This window comes from Nyctibius grandis, chromosome 16, assembly GCF_013368605.1.
Source record: "Nyctibius grandis isolate bNycGra1 chromosome 16, bNycGra1.pri, whole genome shotgun sequence".
NCBI classification, from domain to species: domain Eukaryota; kingdom Metazoa; phylum Chordata; class Aves; order Nyctibiiformes; family Nyctibiidae; genus Nyctibius; species Nyctibius grandis.
This window is the reverse complement of record NC_090673.1, coordinates 1,655,672-1,669,673: the sequence shown is the minus strand read 5'-3', so window position 1 is coordinate 1,669,673 and position 14,002 is coordinate 1,655,672.

Genomic DNA, 14,002 nt, shown 5'->3' with positions numbered 1-14,002 from the left:
AAGATGACAAGCATAAATCTGGCAGTTCTTTGTGTACCTAACCCATTGCTAAGTTTCACAGAGTACTTGCTAATATCTGGTGCAATCCTGAATGATAGTTGTTTGACTTTGGACTGGAACAAAGGAGATGATAAAATGGTACTGGAGGAAAATTAGACGCTAAAAGAGGAAGAATCACACCATGAAATGTACCACGGTGCTCTTCAAGTCCCGGAGCAGGCTCTGCGGGGTAACATTTCAGAGATCTTTGTAGCGATAGGGATGAGGATCAGCTTGAAAAGCAAGCAAAACTGGAACCAAGTAAGTGGGAAATACTTTCAGGTTATGACTAATGCAATTATTAGAGAGGCTACTGCATGCACTGTGGGGGATTTAGCTTCAAATAAGAACAGAAGTTATGCCATGTGTGATTGATTCCAGGTTGGGTTACAATTTAGAAGTACAATTAGTGAGTCATTTGCTACTTTATATAAATTATTAAAAACAAAGGTCTAGGTTAAAAAAAAAACAACAGTGCATACCTCAATATGTGCTGCTCTACTTGTTAATGTTCTGATTTCACGTTTGTGTTTGATGTGTCTTAGCTTTGCTGAGTGTTGTGGTACAGAGTGTTTTTTATGCTAGCAAGTGAATTGCTGTACACTGTACCAGCACTCAGCATTGCAGCCCCTTTGGTATGACCCTGTCACAGCATCCCTTCCGTACTGTGTTTGGCTAGAACCAGCCCAAGTGAAGTTGTCTATAGTGAACCCACAAATCAGCAGCTTCCTGAACCGTTTGTAAACAGAAGTGCTTTAATCCTGTTTTTATAAGTGCTGTTTAGGGCACAGTGCGACAGACGGTCTGTTCCAAAGTAGGACTGAACTTCACAGAGGTGTCCACAGTTTTCAGTCTTAATACATTGTGATACACATTTGAGATTTGATCCTGTGGTCGCTCAGCCCTCACAATGATTGTGGTTGGTGTGGTGAGCACTTATATGTTACTGGGATTGTAGACATGCTGAGCCAATCTGGAACTCGGCTGGTTTTTCCGTTGTGTGGGTAGGATATGATGCACGTTTATCTTGTATCAATATGAGATAAATATTTTCATATATATCAGTGGCAAGCAGATAAGTATTTTGGGGAATATTAATGTCCTTTCTAGAAAAACGATGCTACAGTTGTAAGGGTTGTTGTTTTAGGGAAGAGTGTGACGGGCCCAGATAAGGGAAGACAAGAGTTTAGTGCAAGTCCTTAGATAGATATGTATCAGGGTTTGTTTTTTCCCTTTTCCTTTGAGGTTTAGGATTGAAAACCTGCCATCATTCCAAAGCAGAAACAACTTGGATGGCCTTTTTATCACTAATAGGCAGAGTAACTAGGCAGGACTGTGACTCCACTGAAAAGAGGCTCTGTCATATGAGAGGTTTTCCAGGTCAAGATTAAAAGCAAAATATCTCTCACCACATGAGCCTTTGTACTGCACCCATATTTTCTAAATGCTTTTGGCTTGTCTTTAATGTTTATGCTGCTATCAAAAATAAACCCAGCTTCCATCTCTGCGGGTGTTGTATTTAACATCAACAGTGAATAGCCTTTTTTATTCCTAAATGCTAATTTTCTTTCTGTTTTCAATCTGTTTCTGGTACAAAAAGTTTTTGTTTTCAGTGGTGTGGGTTTTTTTTCCTCTTTGGTTTTTTAACTGCATCTATTCTCCTTCCCATATCTGTTTTTGTCTATGGCAATCTGAATTTCTTTGGTGGAGGCACTAGCTGAGTGTCTGTTGATGACCCTGAAGCCTAGAACTTGAGTCAGTTTGTCTGAGTGCAGCTGGCAGTAGAGTCATAATAATAGTTTAAAAAAAAACTTTACCAAGATTCATCAACAGAAAGTGGAAAACTCTTAGCAATAATAATAATTGTTAGATAGAAATAAAATGCTTTGAACTGTGATCAGAAATCTGGTCTAAAAATCTTGCTATAATGAGAATTTTGGTTATAATGAAGTAGTTTTATAACTCCATTAAAAATGTTATGAGACTAGAGCCAGAATTCAATGGCATTTGGAAAATGTTCACAAGCTGTACCCTTGGGATAAAATACTGACCTTGTTGAAGCTGGTGTGTTTTCTGAATGTACTGGTACCCAAACCCAGTATCGCAACATGGAGTCAGAGCAGTTCTTAGCTCTGCTGTCTATTCATCTCGAAGTAGTTTAAGTTCTAGAACAAACAGATGTGGTCCAGTGCACTAAACCCTAGATCTGACAAATGGGTGCTGGCACATCCCTCTAACCAGAATCGCAGTAGAAGGCTTACTCTTTGAAATCTGTTCTGTCTCTTTTGCAATTATGTGCTGTATTCTTGCATTGCATAAACCAGAAGTAACCTTTCAGTATCTGAGACTCTTTACTCTCTGTGCCCAGTATGCTGCTGCTTAACTAACTAGTATTGGAGTATAAAATGATAAATGGGAAACAGATCTGCAACAGATACAGGTCATATTCCAGGCATTAGGTGTGTACCTCAAAATTTCATAACCTTGGATACACCAAGACGTTATCTGAGTGTAGGATATTTAGTAGCTGGAGATTTCAGTAAGTCATCACTAGCAAATAAGTCGTGTGTGCTGCTGAAACGCTGTGAAAGATTTGGGTGGCTGTGCCATGTGAGGTCTGAAGACTGCAATGCTGACTATCAAATTTGAAGTATATCAGATTTCTCCTTTAACGGAAAATTGAGCCCAATCTGTGAAGATGGTGCCCTGGACAGCCCGAGTGTTTGGTAGAATAGATATCCTTGTGACAACCATACACCAGGAAAGAATCTCCCAGGGTTTACTTGCCTGAGTGCAAGTCCGAGATGGTCAGATTAGGTCGGTAGTTTCAGAAGACTGTAATCAGCTATAATTTAGAGTCTTTCAACCAAATATGGTGAGGAAACTTTATTCCCATTAATCCATTTTAAGGAAGCAGGAGCCTATACAGATGTGGAGGGTGGAGCCATTCTGTAATACATATGTATCGTTACCCTATTTTGCTTTCCTATTATAGATGCTATTCAGCAATTCTGCCTCTTATGCTTTGGTGTGCAGCCTTTCTATCAGTTAACAAATAAATGTAAAAATTCTATTAAATGCAGTTGTTCATGGAGCTATGACTTTTTATTTATCCCACTTGCTATTTGATGACCTAAATGATTTCAGCTCTTCTAATTACTTATTTAAGGACTATTGATCTCTCAGGTTTCTTCTGGGAGGCCTTACGGAATAGTATGTCACACAAATAGCATTAGAGTTGCCTGCAAATTAAGGCAAGCAGACAGACTGTTGTGTAACATTGTAGTAACCAGGCAGGTGGCTTATCTTAGGCTAAGTTCTATGTGAAATATTTATGTGCTGATTTAAATACTAAAGAGCTGGAGTTCATGCAGTACTGAAAACACAGCTATATGTCGGTCAGCAGTTGAATCTTCCTAGCGGAAAGCCCCACAATTATGTTCTAAAGACATTCAGCAATTCAGGCCCTTTGCTGGGAACCACAGAGGTCTCAGTCACTGTCCCTGGCTTTCCACTCCTAGAGTGCTAGTGTAGTCACAGGAGAAAGACAACAAGAAGTCTGTGAAGTTTAGTATGTGCAGAAGTGTTCTGGTGTTGAGAGTTAACGTGATCATCATCATTATGTTTCCTGATAACTTTTTCAGGATAGCATTTAAAATGCTCATTTTTAAAATTAAAAAACCCTAATTCTGTAGGGCTCATCTTTGCAATGTTCCTGCTCCGTGTCCCGAAGTATTCTGTGTTTTATGTTATCAGTCAGCATTTGCAGATAGTGCTACATGACCCCCATCAAGTCTCTAATAAGGTGCTATGAAACAATTTTACTGAGACTGAGCGTTGAGATGTTCCTGCTGACTTGCAAATAGGTCCCCTTTCCTTGACAAGAGACAAGTGGCTAATTTGATTTGTTTCTGAACACCATGAGGGTCACTGGAAATGAGGATTGAAATACATAAATAAGTGCTCCTGGTGTCTCTTGGGGGGAGACTTTCTTCTGAAGTTCTGTTTACATCTCTTGATCTAATAGACAAGTTAAGTTAGCACTTATAAGTTTGATAGTTTTATTATTCAAGTCACTGCTCTGTGGTCCAGGTAATCTGTACTGCAGGGTTTGAGGTGGAGACCAATAACTAATAATTTAGTCAAGATCTGGGGGAGATGAGATCTCATTGCATGGCATAAACAATTTCAGTAGTCCTGTGAAATAATCAACTACCATTTTCGCTACCTCCTGACGCTTGTAAAAGTCTCTCATGTTCTATTTTGCCTTTTACTTTGGCGTAGAAGCACAAGCCAGACAAATTAGGTAGCCGTAGCTTTTGGTAGATGCAGAGATGGCACCTAACGCTTGTAATTCTAAATTCTCTGTGTTAGTCTTCTGTGTGAAAGGGAAAATAGAGATTGCAGCGTGTGCAAGAGCTCTGTCAAGTGAATTGGAAAGAGTTGTGCGTCATTTGGGACTGCAGAGGGTACGTGTTGCTACTTCTCTGGAGGTGTCAGGAAGGAAGGACACCATCCTCTCTGATAGCTTGTGTGGTAGTTCAGATATGCAACTGGAAATTAAGGTACCGGGGCTATTATCCTTCTCCGTCACTGTAGTTTGGTGTGTAACACAAGTAAAATCTCCAAATTCTTCTGTGTTTTGGTTCATTCTGTCTGTGAAATGGGGGATAGTGGTGATCTACTGAGGGTTTATGGAGTTTGCTCAAAAATGCTTGGTGTTCCTCTTTGGATAACGGAGTCCAAACTAGTCCTTATCATAGAGAAGGATAATGATCTATCTAGTTTCAAGACTTCAGTACTGCTGGTGCAAACTACTTTCTATCTTTTTTTTCTTTTATTTTAAGGAATTCCACCCTCTGCACTGCATTTCCCTTTCAAAGAAAAGCGACATGCTCTTTTAAGGTATGTTGAAGATGGTAGGTGTTTTGATCATGCTTAAATGTTACTGATGGTGTTTCTCTTCCTTTGCTACTAAAAGCCAGGAAACCTTTCCTGAGATTCAGAAAATGTTTCTTTTAATTTATTTTGCATATTCCCAATTAATCTTTACAGACAAACTTTTCCCAACTTTGATAAGTGATTAAATGGGGTCTGTGAAGAGTATGCGGTATTTTTTAAGGGTAGTTTCCTATGGGGCACTTCAGTAGGAAGAATGTCCATAATTTGAAGCCAGCGTGGTGTTTTTGTTGTAGATATAATTTAGTGTAAAAAGGTTCCATTGTGTGCAGAATTAAAGTGTTTTTAAATTATTGGAGAATTTTAACTGTGGAAGTCAAAGGAAAAAGGGTTTCCTGTTTCCTTTCAGTTCTGCTGCACTGTGCATCTTGCAGTTAGTAACCAAGCGGCGTATCAGCACTCCCACTGGATAACAATCTTCCAGGCTTATGCTGCTTGTACCCTGAAGCACAGCTGCTGGTCCCGAGGGACAGGCAGAATGCAGGGAAGGCTGCTTCTCTGTTCGGTGCTCACTAATTGATCTCTGGCTGGTGACTTCCAGCAAGGTCACAGAATTGGCAGCTGCAAAACCAGTGTTCTGTGGAAAATTTAAAGGGGAAGAGTAGAAGTACCTAGCATGGGGTGTTGTATTTTTTTAAAATTCATAAATATTTTTGTCAGATCTTCTATTTTGCTTCTGCAGAAGTCTGAAACTTGAAAAGAACTGATACGAGAAGTTTGTCCATCGCGACCTGTTCCTTCAGTTTGTGAGTAACGCCCTATTCTGAAAATTATTCTGTTCTCTCTTTGTAATTCTACTTCTGTCTCTATTATAACAAGGCATCAGCATTCTAATTACAGTTCAGATCCTGTAAAGGCAAGATGATTTCTAAGCAAGTATAGTGTGATCTTCTCAAATTTCATTCTTTGCATAAGACTTGTCATGCTGGCCTTGAAAGGCATCCATGTGTGTTTTTTGCAGAAGAGCTTGAAATCATACATGCTGCTTTCTCAGAACCACCCCTCTGATTAATATAGGCGCTTTATTATTTGAAAGGTGATGGAAATTTGGGGTTAAAAAAACCCAACGACAAACAAACCGAAACTGTCGGTCTCCAAATGCTGTGGTCTGTGTTGCTCATTAAACACTGTGCAAGTAGCGCTCACTGTCTTTGTCATTGTTACAGTAAAGCCCTTTTTATAAAGCTCTGAATGCTGTGGCTGTGCTCAGCAGGTAGCGTTACAATGAGCACGGCCTCTGGTCCACGGCCACATGCTGGCTGTTAGGCTATTCTAGTTGAGCCGTTCTAAGGATATTTACATGCTTTTTTTTAAAGCTGTGTAGCGTGCTGCATGTGTCTAGTCTAGCAAAAACATGTGAGAACTGCAAATAAAAAGATGCATTAGCAAAGCTTAAGTGCTTAAATACTTGAAAAGCAGAAGAATCTACAGGGTTTGAATGAAGGAAATGGTCCAAAGTGCATGAATGCAAGTCTGGAATATTGGGGGCAGAATTAAGCTGTGCTGCATTATAAGGGTTTCATGAACAGTGTGGCAGAGGCTGGAAAAGGGGTTGGGTTGACCTGGTGAGACTTGTGTGATCTAAAAATACAGGGATCTTCCCAAAATTTTGTGAACATATAGATCTGTTATAGCAAGAACCCGGAGCAACTAATAAAGAAAGATTGACAGATGGCCAGTTGATCTGGATCTTTGGATGGATACAGGGGTCAGTGCTGCTGTTGTCATTACTTAAAAGCCTGGATGCTCCGATGCTGAGAGCCATAAAAATAGTTAATAAACATTAGAAAACATTTGCTTCCTATGAAATCCTGCATGCAAATTTTTGTTCTTACCTGAACTTTTCCAAAAGGATTTGCAGGAATTTGGCAAAATTGGTTTATCATATTAAATTTGTGCATTCGTATTTTTCCAGGCTTCATGCCCAATAATGAAGCAAAAGAGAAAAGTGCCCTCTCCAACTAACTTGTGCAGCACTTGAGGCACCAAATATGCAATACACAATTCTAGAACTAGACACGTTTCAGGAAATAGAGGAGTAGAGGTATGGAATGGGAAACTCAAATATAAATAGGTCTAGATACGATAGAGGGACACTAGTTATGGTAACTCCCCACCTATGCTGAAATAAGAAGCAAATTAAGATTTCAGAGCTCTAAGAGCTGCGACTTGAGTTTGGAAAATATTAATGTAATGGATTAAAAAAAGTCATGTTTTAAGTGATAGAGTTCTGAATTAATGGAGGTTTGGTAGATAGTATATTCAGTCTCTGCAGTAACTACTTCTGTTGAGAATTTGTAAACTAAGTTTAATAGTTGGTTTCTCTCTTACACATACACAGTTTACTGCCTGCTCTCATTTTAACCCATATTTATTTCTTCATGGAAAGTTAACAAATCTTCAGCAGCAGTAATAATTATTGTAGATCCTGAAAGTTACCACTACTGAAACATCTTGGTGTATTTATGCTTACTCTCTGTGTTCATATAGAGTGTCAGAAGAGGTCCACAATATTTAGATAAATGCATACTTTGTAAATAGAGCACTCCTATCTGATGAAGTGCAGCTGGTGTACATAGAGCCAGTTTGGCCAACCTGGTAAACTGGCTAGATGAATTTCAGTTAATTGAAGTTTTATGAAATGGTTTATACTAAAATGATCTTTAATTATGTCAGTGTTTCTAGATTAGAGTTTCCTTGCATGGACAAAACAAACAGTTATTATTAGGTGTAATTATCATTATTTGGAGGGTTTGTGATATTTATTTCTGAGGTTAAATGCCTGTGGTTTATAAACTCTGTCCTGAACTTCAACTTGTACAGTCTGTCTGAAATTTCCTGTCAGAAAAAGCAGTTGATAAAAGTTACTTGTTCTTAAAGAGCCTTTTTCCTAATCCTGCTTTACTAACTATTGTATAATGGGAAGCATTCTGGCTTGGAGCATGTCAGCAGTGATGTTCTGCAACTTTGTGTATAACTTCCTCTGAATGGCATTATGGAATTGGAGGCTTGGGTAGAGAGGAATAAAGGCTGGGAACTAAATTTGTAGGGAGTGGAAAGAGTCCGTGTATCCACGGTGAGGCATAAACTTAGTTCACAGTGTTCAGCTCAATCCTTCTGTAAAAGTCCTGCAGATGTGAAATTGTCAGTTCCCTTTATTTATAGATCAAATGAATAGTTATTGCTGTATGTATTTATGATAAGTGGAATGCTAAGCAAGGTCTAATGAAGTAGACGTTTGAAAGCATCTGTAGAATATTGTTTATTCATGTTGTGAACCAAATTGCAGTAGGTAAGTAACATATACTGTGTTTATAGTTGCTCTCAATAAGCTAGTAATTGAATTATCAGCTAAAGACTTAAAGATTAGACATTATGTCTTTGGAAGAGGGCTGCAGAAGCAAGCCTAATTTGATTATTGCAGCAAATCCATTTTCTGCTCATTGTGAGTTGAAGCAAACAGTTTGACGGTTCAGAACTTCTTATGCCCTTTCTGTTACAAAGATAGCTGCTGGTGTTTGATGTTTTAACTCTTGTGTGAGACTTGATACACAGAGAGGAAACGGAAGATGAATGTGTTAAATTGTCATGAACCCCCGAGCTAATGAATTGGTTTGATACTGTTTATTCTACTAGAACTCAAAGTGATTAATTGAATAAATGTTTGAGTTTGAATCTTTAATTTGTCTATAAATATGTATACTAATTAATGAGGAGGCAAGAAATAATCCTGAGAGTCACCTTGGGCAGAGAATAAGCATGCATCATGCATTCTTGGAAACCAGAAATGTAATTATGGTATCTAACCTCTGCCACCAAGTGGCAGTTAGATTTCACTGCCTATCGTTGGCCCCATCCGGAGGAGGTCTGGCTGCAGAGCTGCACTGCTCATCAGCGAGCCAGCATTGCCCCTGTTTCAAGGGAAGGTCATTGTGCTTAAGGGAAAGACAAAAGCAGAAATATTCTTTATGCAAAATTAGACCTGGAGTTTCAGAAGTTTTCCCAGCACAAAACAAACATCAGCCTGCATGTGTGACTGTTTTCTGCTTGAATTTTAGCTACTGTTTTCTGCTTGAAATTTAGCTTGGGGGAGCAGTGTTTAGTATTTTGCCCAGTGCGAGGTGCAGATGCAATCTAAAGAGGTGGTGGGGTGGAGGTGGAAGAATGTTTCTTGTTGATGCCAGACTATTATGGATAAGGACAGACCAACCTGTAAAACGGTCTCAGATGATTTGTCATTTATCTACTACCGCTTCTCTAAAAAGTCTTTATTTATGTATAATACACAACTATGTGTTTAAAATGAAGAATATAAAATAGAAAACAAAGCAAATGGAAAGAAGAGAATGGAATTAAGGATATAACGCAGGAGTCGTTATACTAATGGATCATTTGTATATGTATACATTTATTATAGCTCCACGATAGGTAGCAATGGCAGGACTTGATATAATGATTAATGTAGGTGTTGTCACTACTATGTGTGCAGTCCTAGTGTGACAACACTAAAGAAAAAAATTTTTTTAAAAGTTGACTTTTGTTTCCAAGTGACATTACAGCTCGATTGTATGACATTGTAAGAGTTGATTCATTTCTGTCCCTCACAAAAGTGGTGGAGGTGTAAATATTGAGTTAGAGGAGCAAAACCAGTCATACCTTTCAACAGAACAGTAAAATTGCTGATTAGATAAAGTCCCAGAATAATCTGAACAATTCTGGAACTTGCCATACATTACAAACTCCCTGACTAATGTGAAAGACATGATGTATATTCTGTATTTGAACACTTCACATTAAATCACTTAGGTCTTACAGGTTTATGGGTGTAGAGTACCGATGTATTATGTTATTCTTGAACAGTGTTGGGGCTAAATAAGAGTACAGCAGGATATAGGAGAAAGTTTTTGCTCACCAGCAATATAAATGTGTTCTTCCAAGAGGGCTACAGGGAATTTCTTAGGCACATGAGACAGTGAGAATGGGTGTGCAGATTCTCTGGGAATTATAGGATTCCATAAAAGTGGAGTGAACCCATTGTAGGGCACATTCATGTCTTATCCTGGGTGAGGAAATACTATTGCACAGTGCTGCTTCCTTCCACCAGAATTCCTGTATGCCTTCTGTTCCATACATAATTCAAGTGCAATACATAATTAAAGGACTATAAAGCCGCACTTACTTTCATATATTTAAATTACTTGGTGAGCCAGAGATGGTGTTTGCCTTGTCTGTGCTTTTGCTTTGCCTTTATCCTGATACTGCGTTAGGGAGCTAGGGAAGCAGAGTGCCATGCTTCTATGATTATTATGACTGAAGGTTGGGGATGACTCTAAGTACTTCTTTCCTTCCCCCCAGCCCCCCAACAGTAACTGCTGTGGTGTTGCTTTTCAGGCAGGGAAGCCACTGTTGCTCAGCCTTTGAACTGGGATGAATTAATCTGCTTCTCTGCTCCCTCGTTGTATTTCTCCATGAATTGATACTTGCATGTTATCCTGCTAACATTGTATAATGCAGTAAAAGCCTGGAATTGGGAAAATGTGCGATCTGATAAGAAAGTGTAAGGCATACTTCAGCCCCTACCTCTGCTTTGGGAACAGTTGTCCTGTAGACAAACAAGCTGGGTATCCACAGGCTGAGTGCTTCTCTTCTGTCAGCAGGTTATTTTTCTCTTAAACATTTGTTTTACTTTTTTTTGTGTTTGTTTTAAATAAGATCTCTTGCAGATGAAAGGTACAATATTCAGAAACTGAGAGACTGAAGAACATACAGAAAAAGCCCTTTCTATATCCATGAATTTGTACTGCCTTTCCCTGTGTCTCAGTTCTCCAGCAGCAGGGACTAATCTTAATGATTCTGCACTGATGGAGAATTTTGAGTATGTGTTCTGTTTTCCGAAGAGGATCCTTAAAGAGTGTGGTGTGGATTGTGGAATATTTTACTTTTCATGTAGCTGCGTGTAATTGTTCTTGAGCTGCCTTTTACCAAAGCAATTCACATTAGTTTAAGCACTTCCAATTGCTGAGTTAATATTCTTGATCATGTTAACAACATCTGTTTTGGGAGTTATTGCATTTGCAGTTACGCATGCAAAGCAGAGGGGGAACTGTGCTGATGAGTAATTGGGTAGCAGCAGTAACCTCTTAACCATGTGGAAATGCAACCACAACACAACACCTAATAATATACTCATCTCAGTGAGTTTGTGTGACATGAATGAAGGTTTTGTGGCGAGGGATGGGCATTTCTTTTATGTTTAGCACACGGTGGTCTACATCCTCCTCCTCAACACTTTAGTTTGCAAAAGGTTGTAAGTTTTTCTTGTCATAAATGCTTTTGTGCCTTATTAATTGTGATTCTCCATGCCAGTATACACAATGACTGTTCTCTGCTGTGCTCAACATTAACTATGTTTTGGTTTGGTTTTCAGGATGTGAATATATTTTCTTTTCCATATGATGGTGGTGCCGTGGGCCACAAAGGGGAGGGGTCATTTAGGGCTGCGTCAGTATATCTTTTTGCATAAATTGTTACCCAGCTGCATATGCTATAGCTGCTGATCTCATTGGTTACTCCTGAGGCAGGGTCTTCTGGAAAGGCACTATGGTAGGAAAGGAGGTACCATGTTTTCGGTCTCTGTATTACCTTGAAAGGAGTTCAGTGCTATTACATTGCTATAGAGCAGCGTAATTCAGAGCATTATATGGAAAGTGTAATGGTCAGAGGAGACACAATAACAGCTCCATCAAATATTGATAAAGTAGGATTATTAATTAGAGCGGGGTGTAGGATTAAAATGTCCCTTGAGTTTCGTTCCCCATTTTATGTGAGAGTGCGGTTTTGCGGTCAGAGAGTGGGAAGCTCAGGACAACTGGAATCTTCTCATCTCTTCAGTGTGTTTGCTTAACGTCCTTAGTGGTTCAGTGGATATATGACACTATTGACCAGAGTTCACAGAATTATGATATGCTCCTATGGTGGCACTGCCGAGAGTGAACTTTACAATGATCTTTCTGTTAGTGTAGCTTATTCTGATTTGTAGCTCATAAAAAAAAACCCAACAAAACAAACAAACAAACAAAAAAAAACCCCCCAAAACCCCAACACCTCTGAACAAGCTGATAATTTGCAGTCCTGTTGTCCTGGAGTCTCGTCCTCCTTCAAAGAGCTACATGCTTTTGTGAGGTGGTGAAACCACTGGATCAGTACCATGGAGCATGTGCAATTGGACTGCTTGGCCCTCCAGTGCAGAGTGGAGGGTAACATTTTGCTTTTGATGGTGAACTAAATAGATATCAAAGCGAAGAGAATGAATTGAATTTCCCAGTTACACAGCCCTTGTTTAAAAAGGAGCTTTCAAATGTCTCACACTGAAAAAGAACACGGCATGTTAGAAATGAGATTTCCTTTTAAACAAAGCCCTGCTCTGCATTACTAATAACAGCGGAGGGCATTAAAATAGAAAGAATTTCCCTTTGAATTTCTTTTGAACAATATCTGCATTATCTGCATCACTGGTGGTAGCTTTTCTTTTCCCACCGTGTTGATCCGCCAGGACAATGCAGTAAGGATTTGTTTTCCTCTTTAGGTTCTTCCTGGTTCTAATATTCTACCTAGAAGTGTTTTAGACCTGTTATAATCAGACAAGTTCTGTAAATTCATTCTCCCATTCCTGTGCACAAAGTGCACATTCTTGGCATCCCTCAGTATGTGTGTATGTGCAGTAGCATTTTAACATTCCCTGTGTGTTCCAAGGCTGTTTAAACTGATAAAACTCTCCAACCTAAAGCATCTTTTTCTTTTTTCCCTCGCTTTGAGTGTTCCCCTGCTCTCTCTAGAGCCATTAGATGTTCTGACTATGCACTTCAGGAGATCAATATGCTTTTGGTATTCAGAGGCATTATCATTCTGAGACTGTACGACTAGTATCTATTCATCCTATTAACATCTGCTCAAAATTCCCAACATCCCACCACAGCTAACAGAGAACGACCGTTTTGTCCTTGGTCAGGCTCTGTGGATCGGGTGCCTGACACCTGGCTTATAGTCGGACAGATTCCATTTCACTCCTTACTTTGTTTTGGCCTTACTTCACAACTGGAAGCTCAGTTTCAGCTGAAGATGGATGAATGAATTGGGAAGCATTGTGTCCATTGCTGCCACGGCAATTCCTGTGTGTAACTGCCCAAATAAGTTATTTGGTTCCTAAATTGTAGGAACCTGTTCTGACCTAACAGTGAAATTCTATCAGCCCACGAGGATGTGCTCGTAATTGAAGTGCCATTTCTGTAAAGCAATAGAAAAAGACAAGAGATCAAGTCCTCTGCTGGACAGAATCAGCAAATCATTGTCCTTACTGGCTAATTTAATGGAGGATTATGAGCTTTAAAGTCATGGAAAGAGGATGAACTGTGGCTTTGACTTCAGTCTTAACTCCAGTGGATATTTGGTGGTGGGAATACAACGTGTCAGCTTTACGATTTTAGCAGAAATTGCCAATAGGGTTGAGTTACTGAGGGGAAATAAACAAGGAGTTTACACAAACACATGTGTATCAGTGCTAAAGTTAATAGCCAGGAGTGGATTCACTATTTTAAAATCATGTCTGAAGATCACAACATCTTACTTTTTTCCCAGAGGCCTCATTACAGAGCAGACTGTGCGCATGAAGACTGGGAGAGACTACAGAGATTACATCTAGAAGGAAAATGAGGCAGAGCTTGCTGGTTTATGCAGTATGCAAAGGTGTCATTTCCATGGCAGAGATAGGTGTCATATACAGGACTTTGAGGCTAGACTCTGCTCCAGAACACACAGCTCTCATGGTGCAGCTAGATGTGTTTGTTTTTCAGGTCCAGCTGGGGGCTTTTCCAAAATTCCCTTTCCCCCACCCCCGTGTTTGGCCTTTCCAGAGCACAAACTCCTGCATTACGAGGTTCCTTTCACCCAGGCTCTGCTGCAGGGCATAGCTCCCTTACTTTGATTGTAGGTTCCTTTGGGTTCTGGC